The following is a 13023-nucleotide window of genomic DNA, read 5'->3' as shown; positions in this document are numbered from 1 at the left end:
GTCTGTAGACCAGGCTGGTCTCGAACTCACAGAGATCCACCTGCCTCTGCCTCCCGAGTGCTGGGATTAAAGGCTTGCGCCACCATCGCCCAGCTAACAATACTATTCTTAAACTACCTTAGCCTTGTACCAGACTTTTTCTTTTGGGCCACCAACCAGCTCTTATTAGTTTTGAATCTTTGGCATGTCTTAGACTTGTTTCTGGTTAGCTCTTTTAACTTTAATTAACCTGTTATTCTTTATCTACCTTTTGCCTTGGGGATTTTTACCTTTTCTTTTCTTCTGTATTTCTTACTTTTACTGCTTCTCATGTCTGTCTGTCCAGCAGCTACCAGGCTGGCTGGAGGACCCCAGATGTCTCTTCGATTCTGTTCTTCTCTTCCCACAAGCTTAGATTTCTCCTCCTATTTATCCTTGCTGCCTGCCAGACCCAGCTGTCCTTTTTCTGCCTTACTGTTAGATCTATCAATCAAGTGGTTTAGGCAGGCAAGGTGAAACAAGTGCAACACATCTTTACATAATTAAATGCACATCTTTACAGCATTAAACAAATGCAACATAAACAAATGTGACACACCTTTGCACAATTAAAGCAATATTCTGCAGCATAAACAAATATAGCCCATCTTTGCCCAGCTAAAAAATATTTCACAAATAGCCTTTAAAAAGATAAGATAGAGCCTTGAATTTGAAATATTGTTTTGCATTCTAAAGTTGTGTTTTGAAAGGATGCACCCATGCTCTGAGTTGGAGGCAGCAGGGATTTATGTATTTAATGAGGGATAATGATTTATTTAGAGAAATGCTGGATAAGTGAAAAAATGAATTTTTTATAAGCACTGGGGTGTTTCAATTCACCTCAAACTCTGCGACTAGTTTTTGCTGTGAACTTTCTCACACACATTCCAAGACTTAGCCACCTTGAAGTGTGACACTCTCCTCAGATGTACACTGGTTAGGTGCTCTCGGAGGGACTGGCTCCGCATTGTCTTCCCTTTGTGTATTTTTCTTGACTGATTTGGTTGGAATGATCCTGTATAACTTTTCTGATTCTTGCATTTTTGTTTGTTTTTTTTTTTTTGTTTTCTTTTTATATGTTTCTGAAGTTAAAGCTGCTATTTAAATCCTTAAGGGTTGTACAGTAAGTATTTAGCTATCCAAACTCACTGAAATTCAAATACATTAATAGGATGAGAAGTTTGAAGATTGCTTTGATTTTTACAGAAAAAAAAAACGTGGAAAAAAAACTCAGCCAGCTGATAGTTTATTTTAAAAAGTAGGTCAGCTCACAGAATGAAAGGCTGTTTAATTAACTAGAAGCTTAAAAGCCAAAGTGGCTTAGCCACTGTTTGCCTTATTAGAGACTGGCCTTTTAGACATAGATCTGGATGGGTTCTACCCAGTAATAATCAATTGCATTTTTACTAGATCCACTGGTTACAACATACAATAATACATAGTATGATAACTACATAAAAATAAATCACCACAAGTCCACAGACATTTATTCCAAGTATTCGGGATAGGCTTATACATATAACTGGAAAAAACTGCAATGATAAATTAATGATTACTAGCAAAAAAAAATAAGACTATTTAAAGTGGGCTGCCAATCAATGTGGGCTGAAGCCATTAGGAAGTTCTCAGGGTAAGCATTGAAGGTGCAATACCTTGAAGTATAAAAGCAGGAGAGAAGAGGAGAAGGAAGGGGATGTACAAAGATACAATGAACAGAGGGAGGGCTAGAATGTCTTAAGTTACTACCAAACCACAGGCAGAGAAAGGATTCCCATTCATTGTACAAAGGCTGGGAGGTCAGTGTGCACCACCCATCTTTCAGGTAACATGGCTAAAAGGCAAGAGATACAATATCTGTGCAAGAACTGCCTGAAGCCAGAACCTGCTTCCTTGCCAGTGTAAAGCATGGCACCAGGAAGACCACCCTAGCAATAGTGTGTGCAGGGGGCTGAGGACTTAGGAGTGGCACTCTACACAGCAAGCAGAGTAAGCTCCCGGGAATGCTCTTCACCAAACACACACCCACAGAGGTGATGCTTCTAGATTTAGAAACTGGCACCTCGCCTTCAGTTTTCTCTTCTACAACTATTTAAAGGCATTACTCTAAGACTTCACTTGTTACAAGGAAACGTGTGAAAAAAGTGACTTTACACAGCTGCCTGGGGTAGTAATTTTTAGCAGTTTGAATTGATATTAATATCAGCTATAGCCTGAGTGCAATGTGGTGAGTCAGGGCCTTGCCATTTGGCATATTTAAGGACCACTGTTCTCTATGTGTTTGCCATCAGTCATGAGAGTTATTTTTCTCTCTAATATAAAAGAACGGCATGGGAAAGAATAGTGAAAATAGTAACTTAGCTTTTCCTAGAAGTTGCTTAGCCTGTCTATCCAATCAGGGGTCCAAGTTTCAAAGCTTTTTAAAAATACTTTATTCCCTAGATCATCTATATACAAATGACTAGCAAAGGACACCAGAATTTCCAGGGGAGAGAAATTCTGTGATCGAACACCGAGCTCAGTGTTCACTTTCTCACTGTTGGAAAGGAATCTATTATTTGTTTCTAAGTTAAGAATTTAACAGGAGCTACTGATACCATCTTCACCTCTGCACATGGAACCTTTCTTCTACAGCTTCATTAGTTTTGATAAACCCATGTGAAATCCTAGGAGGAAAATGCTATTATATTATGCAAAGGAGATGTCAGTGATTGTGTTATCAGCTTTATTTCGGTTCCCTGCTTTACATTCCTTAATATGAGGACTGTAGCAAGGTAAGTATCATACTCATTAACTTTGGGTTTTACAGGGAAATATGAGCAGCTAACAATGGAGAGAAAGGGTTTCTTTCTCTGGTTAAAGTGGACAGCTGTACAACACATTAACTCATAAACAGGTTAAGTTTTCCTCTCTGTGAATTTTGCTGGAGAAAACTGTCTAGGTAAGGCAAAAAGGGGGCATGGAAGAAGAGAAATGCTTTATAAGGCTGCTGGCAGAAGTGAACTAAGAGCTTTTTCAATGTGAGCACTCATTTGAAGATTGTACTTAAACTATATGCAGATTTTATACCAGGCATTTTCAGAGTAACCTGCAACTGGCTGATTTATAATCCCACTGGGGAAGCAAACAAGTAGGTCAACAATGAAGGCAATAAGTGGTAAAGGACACTGAGGCCTGACTTGGAGTGTCGAAGAAAATTCTTCACTGTGAGCAGCTTTATATGATTGAATTGTCTAGCTGAGCCTTGGTGGTGGACCAAATAGGAGGCAAAGCTGGAAAGAGGCGTATTTGGGATGCTCCAGGCAACAGTAACTACGCATTCAAGGCACTATGGTATTACTTACTCTTTTTAAAGCAACAAGAAGCAGTGTACGTGAAGAATTCCACAATAGGGATTCCCTAACACACATGCTCTAAATGTTAAAAACCGTGACAATTCCTTTTAAACAAGTAAAACCCATTTGAGCAGATAATACTGACTTGTAGTGTAATCAAAGACTAAACACGCAGGAGTGTTCAAAGAGGATCCGATGGGTTGGGAGAAGAAAGGAGCTGATCTCACTGCCTCCTCTCTTCAGTGTCCCTCTGTATTGTAAAAGTTACATGAAACTGCAGAACAGCAGGATGCCAAGGGACTCGGGCTCCTCAGAGGAGGTCTCACATTTGTGTGTGGTGAATGTGCTGTTTGACTGTCTGGTGAGAAGGAGCAAACCACATTCATCCAACCCAAAGAAGCACCAGTGTTTGCTGAGGTTGGTCAGGTTTAACAAAGAAGCTACATGGCAAAGCATCAGATAACGTGGGCACAGGCAGAATTCCACAAAGAAGACAGTAAGCTCTTTGATCTAAATGGGATTACAGTAAGTAGACTGAAAATTTATAGCAGGAGATGCCTGGAGAAATGTGTGTCCTGAGATTTTTTTCTGTATTGTATTATTTAACGTTGAAATATAATCATTCATTTTCTCCTTTCCCTTTCCTCCGTCTGACCCCTCACATGTACCCATCCTGGTTCTCTCTGACTTCTCTTTTTTAAGGATTACTTTTATTCCTTGACAATTTCATGCATGTTTACTGTTTTCTGAGTACTCTACTCCTCAACCCTTGCTGAGCATTGTCTCCCTCTCATCCTCATCACACGCACAGATCCCCACAAAAACACCAATCTCTATCAGTCCCTTTCCAGGTTCATGACTTTTGGTTGGCCAGCTTCATCCATGACTATAGGCCTCCTTAGCAGATGTCCTATTGTCTTGCATCTCCAATAGTCTGGGGTTTCCTACACAACTTAGGTTCCATCTTCAAAGCTTCACAAAACTGTCTTTCAAGGCCAACTTGCAGGGACTCTGACTCTGCCACATATTTTCTTGTCTTACTTGCTTTCCCATCACCCCTTCGGTTGTGCATCCTTCAGCCTTTGAAACTAGCAGTACATGGGTACCAGGCCCAAGTTCTGCCATCAGTTAGAGATATACATTGGCATCTTGGATCACAGAGGTCTCAGTTTCTCTATGCTGACCCAGACAAAACACTTACTTATTGTCCCAGTCAGAACTCAAGGTTTCTGTTTAATGGCACTGACTCTCTGGCAGTCACAGGTGCTTTGTTATCTGCATAGCCATTTGAAACTACAAACTTTTCCTTAATTAAATTATCCCATTATAATTTTTGTTTGTTTCTTTGTTCATTTTTCTTCCAACTTCACTCAAGTTCATGGGACCCAAGAAGAATAAAGTCAGATTCTTAGGCACAATATCACATAAATGGTCTTAGACATATTCATGGTAATTTCTTGTTCCCCTTGGAAACCTCACAAGCTTGACCTCAAGTGTCCACATTTCACTCAGCATTGCGGTCTTTCAACTTCTCACAAGAATGGTCCATTAACCTCTGCTTCCTGTATTCAGTTGATCTTTCAGTTCAAGACTCCAGACTCTTCCATATTCTTTCAACAAAACAGCTCCAAGGACCAAAAAGCCACCTGGTCAAGTTTATTCCCTGCCCCTTGGCATCAATATCCATCTTAGTTTCCCTTCTGTTGCTAATGATTAGTTTCCTGACAAAACTAATTTGGTTGAGAAATGGTTTGTTTATTTGACTCACGATTTCAAGTTAAAGTCCATTATAGCAGGTATGTTAGAGCAGCAGGAACTTGAAAGAGCTCATCAGAGTACAACAGTCAAAGCAGAGAGATGAATTAATATGTTCAGGCTAATGCTTCACTCTTTCCATTTTGTAGAGTCTATGACTGCCTACTCAGGCAATGGTCCCATTTACAATTAGAAGAGGTTTCTCGTATTAACTATCTCAATCAAAACAACCCTTCTCCAATATTCTCAGAGGCTAAATTTAAACTAGACAATCCTCAGGTATGTTCAGAGGCCTTCCCTTTGGGTACCAAATTGGAAATTACTATGAGCCATCACATGGTATGGGAGGTCCTTCTCTCTGTGTGTGTGTGTGTGTGTGTGTGTGTGTGTGTGTGTGTGTGTGTGTGTATGCTGCTTTTATTGATTAGTGAATAAAGAAACTGCCTTAGCCTGTAATAGGGCAAAAGGGTAGAGCTAGGCAGGGAAAACTAAACTGAATGCTGGGAGAAAGAAGGCAGAGTGAGGAAAAGCCATGTAGCCCCACCAGAGACAGATGCCAGAGAGAACCTGGCCGGTAAGCCACAGCCATGTGGCAATACACAAATTAATAGAAATTGGTTAAATTAAAATGTAAAAGCTAGCTAATAAAAATATAGAGCTAATAGGCCAAGGAGTGATTTAATTAATACAGTTTCTGTGTGGTTATTTTGGGTCTGAGCTGCCGGGCAGTCAGAAAATGAACTAGCAGCCTCACACAACAATCACAAGTAAGAAACTCCCATTGTTTCCATCACCAGAGGGGGGGAAAAAAGACAAGCCTGAAGGAACCACAAAATTGTTCAGTGGTTAATGTTTAACTCTAACCCACAAAGGGAACATGTCTCCAGGAGAATTATTAAGCTCTTGAGTTAGCCAAGAGTTTGGATACTTCATGCCAATGAACTTGTAATCCTTTGCTGGGTGGACTTAATAGTCTACTGATGGTAGTGAAAAACACAGCAGTCAAGTATCACTAGAAGGGTTTTGCCAAGGAGAAAGTACCTAAAAACTAAAATTTTCTCTGGAGTTCTTTCTGGTAATTAGCTTAAATGACTATGCTCATGTGTTCAAACTGAGAAAACAACAAATATGAAGACAGAAATTATCAAAGGGTAAATATGAGCCACCTATAACTGTGAGAAGAAAGAACACACAAAAGAGACAGGACAACCAAAGTATGAAAAGTGCACAAATAATTGGCTAAGTATCTGGACTGTCTTTCAGATACCTTGTATAAGTATGAACGAAAGTATATGTTGTTTTAGGAACATGTTTATAAGTAGCTCTTTGAAACTCACTACTAGGTCACATGAAGGCCACTGAAAGATGCTGTCTGTGAGGGAAAAACAAAAAACAAAAACAGAAGGGACCTTGTTCAGTGAAGACTTCCAGTTTTATCTGTGGGTAAGTCTAAAACATACTGTGATCATAGCCACATCTTTTAAATTCTTTGCTATTATTCTCTGTAGTTTTATGTGCGCTTTCTGATTTGTTCTATTTTCACTTTTGTAGCTTCTCAGAATAAAGACAGAGATGTGGAAAGGATTTTAAGAACAAAGTGAAAAATCAAGGCTATGGACTCCCCAGCCAATAATCAGTCAAGGGAGTCAGCCAGTTTTTGAGCCATAGCATGGCAGAAGGGGCTGAGAGGCAGTTTCAAATCTAGGACAGATAGAAGGATCTTTAGGTTCCTTGCTAGTGCTGTGCTTTCCCAGAAACTGCCTCCAAGAGTCACTCTGTGTGGCTGGGGATTGTTCTCTGTAGCCCGGTTTTGTTTATTCACTGAGGTTGCTGATTAACTGATGTGTTTTCTGTCAACCCATGTTTACAGACATGTGATCATGTTTGACAAGCACTGTGAGCCTACACAGGAACACACTGAGAAACCAGGCATGTGGGATCAGAGGGCTGTGCACTCCTTTAAGGCAGTGGTCCCAAGCTCTACTTGAGCAACTGCTATGAAATACTCACAAATTCTCTCGCTAAAATTCTTTATTACACACCTGCTTTCCCAAAAAGTAACTTTATGCTAAACCAGTGTCAATGAATGACTGATACTTGTTGCACAAAATACTACTAATATTGTAAATATTACTAATATATCATGTTAGGAAGCAAGAAGCTTTTCTTTCCATACAGGAGAACAGCATAGGGTTAAAGTTTACGAGCAGTAACCTGGGTCTCTAAGTACTTACAGATCTAGGTAAGAAAATCTGAGAAAATTTGAAAGACAAATAAACAGAACCCAATCACATAAAGAAATAGATTAAGGTGTGTGTTTTGTTGTTCAGGAGGAAAAAATAGCAGCTCCGAGAACTGAGCAACTTAGTGAATTTTCTGAGCTGTATAAATGAGTTTAAGAATAGTATCAGTAGAAGGTGGTTGGTATATGCCTGTGATTCCAGAACTCAGGACGTTAGAGAAGGAGGTTCTGGGGTTTAAGGCTAGCCTGCTCTACAAGGTAATTCATGGTCTCAAAATGAATAAATAAAACCTGAAGTGATGGGTCAGTGGGAAAAAGTGCTGGCCACACAATCATGAGGAGTGAAGTACACAGCCTCCGTGCCTACACAGAAGTCCGTATGTCAGTGTGTGCCTGTGATCCCTGCATTCAGGAGGTAGATACAGGGACTAGAGTGGACAAATTGTCAAGCTCCGGGATCAAGAGACCACTCCTCAGTAAATCAAGTGGAGAGTAGTGTAGAAAAAAGCCCACCACCGACCTCCAGCTTCAGTAGGCATGCACATGTACTTATATGCTTATACACTCACACACATATGCTAAATAAATACACAGATAACACAAAAACAGTAAAACAAAATCAGTAATGATCCTGTAGATGAAACAAACACTCAACACAGTGTGGCTTTTAAATCTTCAAACACAAGGGGACCTTGAATATAAATGACAAACCACCTAAGAAAGTTTCTCTGAAGCTTAGAAGAAAGTGGGCTTCTGTGATTAAAGAAGTACATAGAATTTTTACTTATTTATGCATTATGAGTTATGTCAATATTCAGCCTACTAGTCCCATCTTACCAGAAATGAAGTAAAAAGTGTCTAAGGGTCACAAAGCACTGCAGATTATAAATTATCACTTCTAGGCCTGTTGCTTAGCGACCAAAAGAGCCTGTCTTCTTCCTGGCAGCATCATTTGCATTCACTTACATTTACTTGAGTGAATTCTCAAGCTGAAACAGAAACCAAAAAATTAGTACCTGGATACATTAAATGAAAGAGACACTACTGCATGAGTAAGATAAAAATCTATGGCATGGGTTAGAGTCTGGGTACCCTGAAAAGATAAGTGGTGGCATTGGCATGTACCTGGACCACAGCAGAAATTTTGCTAATCAAACTGGACACCAGAAAACAATTGACCACTCACCTGAAAGAAACTTTGAGGCATAACTGACTCTCCAGTGGTTTTATATTAAAAAAGAAATGTTGATTTTTTTTTCCCCTGGCTGACAGGAGCTGACAGTTTAGCTCCTGGTTTTCAAACCCTGTTATATGTTACGCATGTGACCATGTGTACCTGTGTAGACAAACAGATAGAAATATCGCTTCTGAGTATATTTGTGTAGACACAACATTATTTTTGCAATAGTAGGAGTGTGGTATTGCAATAAGTGCCATCGTTTCTCCTGTTACTAAGTGAACAGGAAAAGGAAAGAAGGAAAGCACAAGGGATGGAAGCAGCCTTAGCAGAGGGCTCTCTCTCTCTCTCTCTCTCTCTCTCTCTCTCTCTCTCTCTCTCTCGGGGTTGTTTCTAACCAGGGGTGAAATGCAGATGAAAATGAAAAGTGAACGTTTAAATCTGTTTTGCATAAAGTGAGGAGTCAACATGCCGAGAGCTGAATGAGTATCGTCTGTGTTGAGGGAAGTGCGATACCGTTTGAAAAGCTGGATGTAGAGGGGAACCATGACAGAGACTGAGAAGCATACTGTTCAGGTGTTAAGTTTCAATATAGGAGATGAGAAACAGCAGGGCAGCCGGAGGGGCTAGGATAAACAATTTGAGCAAATTAGGTATGTTGGGACTTGAGGAAAGTGTAGGGAAAGGAATGTGGGCTAATTTTATGATTAAGAAAGGGGAAGAACAGAAGCCTAGCTCACATATTTTCATAAGAAACCAAATAAATATAGCTTTAACTCTGCATGAAGATATCAACGCATTCTTCAAAAGACTTGTGTAAACCTCTGAGGGTATGAGGAGGAAGCACGCTAAGCGGCAAATAAGAGCACCAAGATTTTAGAGCATGGCACCTTTCATTTCCAGCGGGCTATGCCAGGAATTTGATGGGCTTTTCTTATAAGTAATAATTAAAATCACAACCAATGAAAACATATTCTTTAAACTCTTACTATAAAACAATATAGCCATTTTGATTTAAATCTCAGACATGGATAATACTTTTTGTTGCTTATGTTAATGCTCAGAATAGCACTTAGTTTTTTCTTGAAAGCAGAATATCCCTTCTGGATGTCATGCTAACATTCCAGATGTCTTAAGGCCATTGAGAACTGAGGTCTTAGACTGGCCACCAATCTAGTCTACTTGTTAGCTTTTGACATCTCTTCCGAGTGCTGTGATTTCATCAGTTTGGAGGGTGGCTGCTGAAATAAATGATTTTGGATTTTCTGCTGCTTCACATATTAATCCAGCATCTTCCTTTGTCCCCACCCTGGCTTCCCCCAAATTCCCTTGCTGACTCTCAGATTATAACCTAACATGAAGGAAAGGCTGACAGGAAAAACTATTCTTGAGTTTTAATTTTTTTCATATTATGTACTATTGACACACACAAAGGAAAACAGAGAAATGTGCTTCTGCTAAGTAAATGCTATTCTGAGCACAAAATGTATGCAGTTCATATGAGGGCTGGAATCTTGTTTTTATAGTTATTTGTTGGCTTGCTTGCTCTTCCTCCCTACCTCTTCCCATGTTTGTGTGTGTGTGTGTGTGTGTGTGTGTGTGTGTGTGTGTGTGTGTATGTGTGCATAAGCATGCGCATTTGTGTAGGTGTGGACGTTTGTCCCTGTGGAGAACAGAAGGAGGCATTGGGTATCCTCCTCTCTCATTCTCTGCTCAATGCCTTTTGACAGAAGGTCTCTCCCTGGTTCTTCCTGTACCTATACTTTTGTTTTCTCAGGCTGGAAAACAGCAAGTCCCACCAATCCTCTCTGTTTCCACCACTCTCAGAGCTAAAGTTGTCCGCAAGCACAGGAGCCTGGCTTCTTACACCAGTGCTGGGATCTGAACTCCAGGCCTCATGACTGTGCATTGAGCTCTTTCTTCAGTCCATGACAAATCAGCTTTTATGGCTCCTGGTCAAATCTCATGGTCTGCATCCCAACTTATTTTATACTTCCAATTTGTCCTGATTTGTGATGGTACTTTGTAAATGCCTACCATTTTGAAGGTTCCTTTGAACTATTTGCCAATAACACTACTACCACTAATAATTGTAATAATAAACTATAATATTTAATGCTTAATAATAATACTATTATTATAATTATTATTGCTAAGTATTAACAGAAATGTTCAGATTTTATTTGGTAAAGCGTTCATTTTGTTGTTTTTTAGAGTAGCCAGGTTTTGCTTTCAGTCTTAGATTTTTTATCTACATGATTGGCATGTACAAATTGATAACTAAACTTTTAAATACTAACTCTTGAAGTTGAAGTGAAAAATAAACTTGATATGAGTTAACAAAAGAAATTACAGGATAATTTACCTTAAAGATTTAAAAAGGCATTGTGGTACTTATAAGGATCTAAGCACTATGGAGAAAGAGGCACAGAAGTTCAACATCATTTATATATAGAAAGCCTAAGGAAAGCCAGGACAGACTGTGCTCTGTAAGAACCAGTCTAAAGAATAAAGGAGATAATCTTAATTTGTTCTAATTATACTTTAGAATCAACTATGTGTTCAATTGTTCAAAAACCTGTTAAATCTATACTGTGAAATTTAGGTGCTCTCAGCCTCTGAAAGCTCATTGAAAATCTATTAAATATGCCTCATAAAATATTAAAGTGGTTTGAATATGGTATTAAGGGATATGATCACCCAAAGCAAGTATTTTAGGGAAACAATATATATCAGAAATACTTTATTGAAAGTATAGATTTTATGCAAAAAAGTATTAACTGAGTAGTAAAATGTAAAGTTACAGAATTTTGTGCTGTCTATATGGATTGTATAAAGATTTTCTTCCAAAAGATAACTCTAGAAGAAATTTAAATTTTGTTGACTTTTAATGATTTACAGATATGTTGATTTTTAGGGAATATATAATGTTTACATCTAAAAATGACATTTAAGAGTTGTCTGGAGAATAGATATAAAAAATGTATATAAGGCTTTTAAAAACTTGTAAGAAAATATTTGTAATTAGGTGACTATAACCAAAATAAGGTTTTCAATGCTTTGAATTCAGAGAATTTGAACTTTTTCAAATAATGGTCTGCTTTAAAATTTTAAAAAGATGAACTTTAGAAGATAAAAATGTAATGTTTTATTTTTCCTGTAGTTCATTTTTTTTTCATTTTGTGAATGAAATTTCTAATTAGATTGAAATCATGTAACGACCATAATATAGCACTGGTTAAATGGGCCAAACACATGTGAGATACACTTATTTTCATTATGCTATCTTTACAAACTTTTTAAAAATGTTTTAAAATGTGAGTTTTCTAAGGTCAGTATTTAATACACAGATTAAAGTAAAACCTAATTCTCAGTGTCTAAACCAACCAGGCATTCATAAAAGTCTTATTATGCTCTTAGACACATTTTCAGGTAGAATTGGCACAGAAGGGGCTGGGAGGATGGCTCAGAAGTTGACAGAACAAGTGAGAGGAATGGGCTTCAGAGCCCCAGAACCGTGCAGATGCAGGACTCCAGGTAGGCACCACCAGGAGCTCCTCCTTCTGGTTTGCAGTGGCTTGAATTTGCTCATGGAGGGTTTTATTGGCACAAATTCCTTGACATCTGTCACTTACTCTGCCACCCTCCCCTAACATAGATTTTCTTGGTATGAGATCAGAAAACTGGGATAGATGTTCCCGCTTCAAGGAACAGTTGGAATCAAACCAGACAGTTAATCAGCGGTGGCTTCAGAGAAATGGTACAAGAAAGGATATTGTCAGAGTAAGATGGATCCACAGTGAACACTCAGCATCGTAGAGGCTGAACAGGAGGATTCTGAGTTCAGAGCCAGCCTGGGCTGAATGCAGTAAATTGAGACAGTCCTTCCGAAAGTAACTAACATGAAGAGTTTATCAGGAGATATTTCTTGTGCATCAACTAACACTAACTGAATATCTTTTGATGTTGGCTCCTAATTGTATTTGTTTATGAGATTTGTTTCAGGTACCGACATATTTCAGGAGATTCCACACCAACTCTATCACATCATCCCAAACTCCCTAAGTTGAAAATAAATAACATTCAAACTGCCCTGAAACTGTGTGTGTGTGTGTGTGTGTGTGTGTGTGTGTGTGTGTGTGTCCCCGTCCCAGATTTTATTCAATCATGTTTTTCTATAACAGTGTAAGGCTGCTAGAGGCAAGGAGAAAAACTAGGGAAACTTGAACTCCTTATTTTTTGCAAAACTAAAAACAAACCCATTTTCTTTTATGAATTTTTTCTAATATTTTTGAGAATCATGTTTATGTATCTGAGTGCCTGTCCCATAATTATCTTTGTTTTCCAATGAACTAATGACAAGATGCCTTCAACACTACTCTTCTGGATTCCTGAGTCTGGTCTTTCTTTTAGTATATATAAATAGACCATTCTTTCATCTCTTACCATCTTGGGAGAAATTTTACACTTTTCACAAGAAATTTTAGAATCCCTACCAT

The sequence above is a fragment of the Microtus ochrogaster genome, chromosome 2 (assembly GCF_000317375.1).
Source record: "Microtus ochrogaster isolate Prairie Vole_2 chromosome 2, MicOch1.0, whole genome shotgun sequence".
NCBI classification, from domain to species: Eukaryota; Metazoa; Chordata; class Mammalia; order Rodentia; family Cricetidae; genus Microtus; species Microtus ochrogaster.
The sequence above is the reverse complement of the archived record's forward strand: the minus strand, read 5'-3'. Positions refer to the sequence as shown.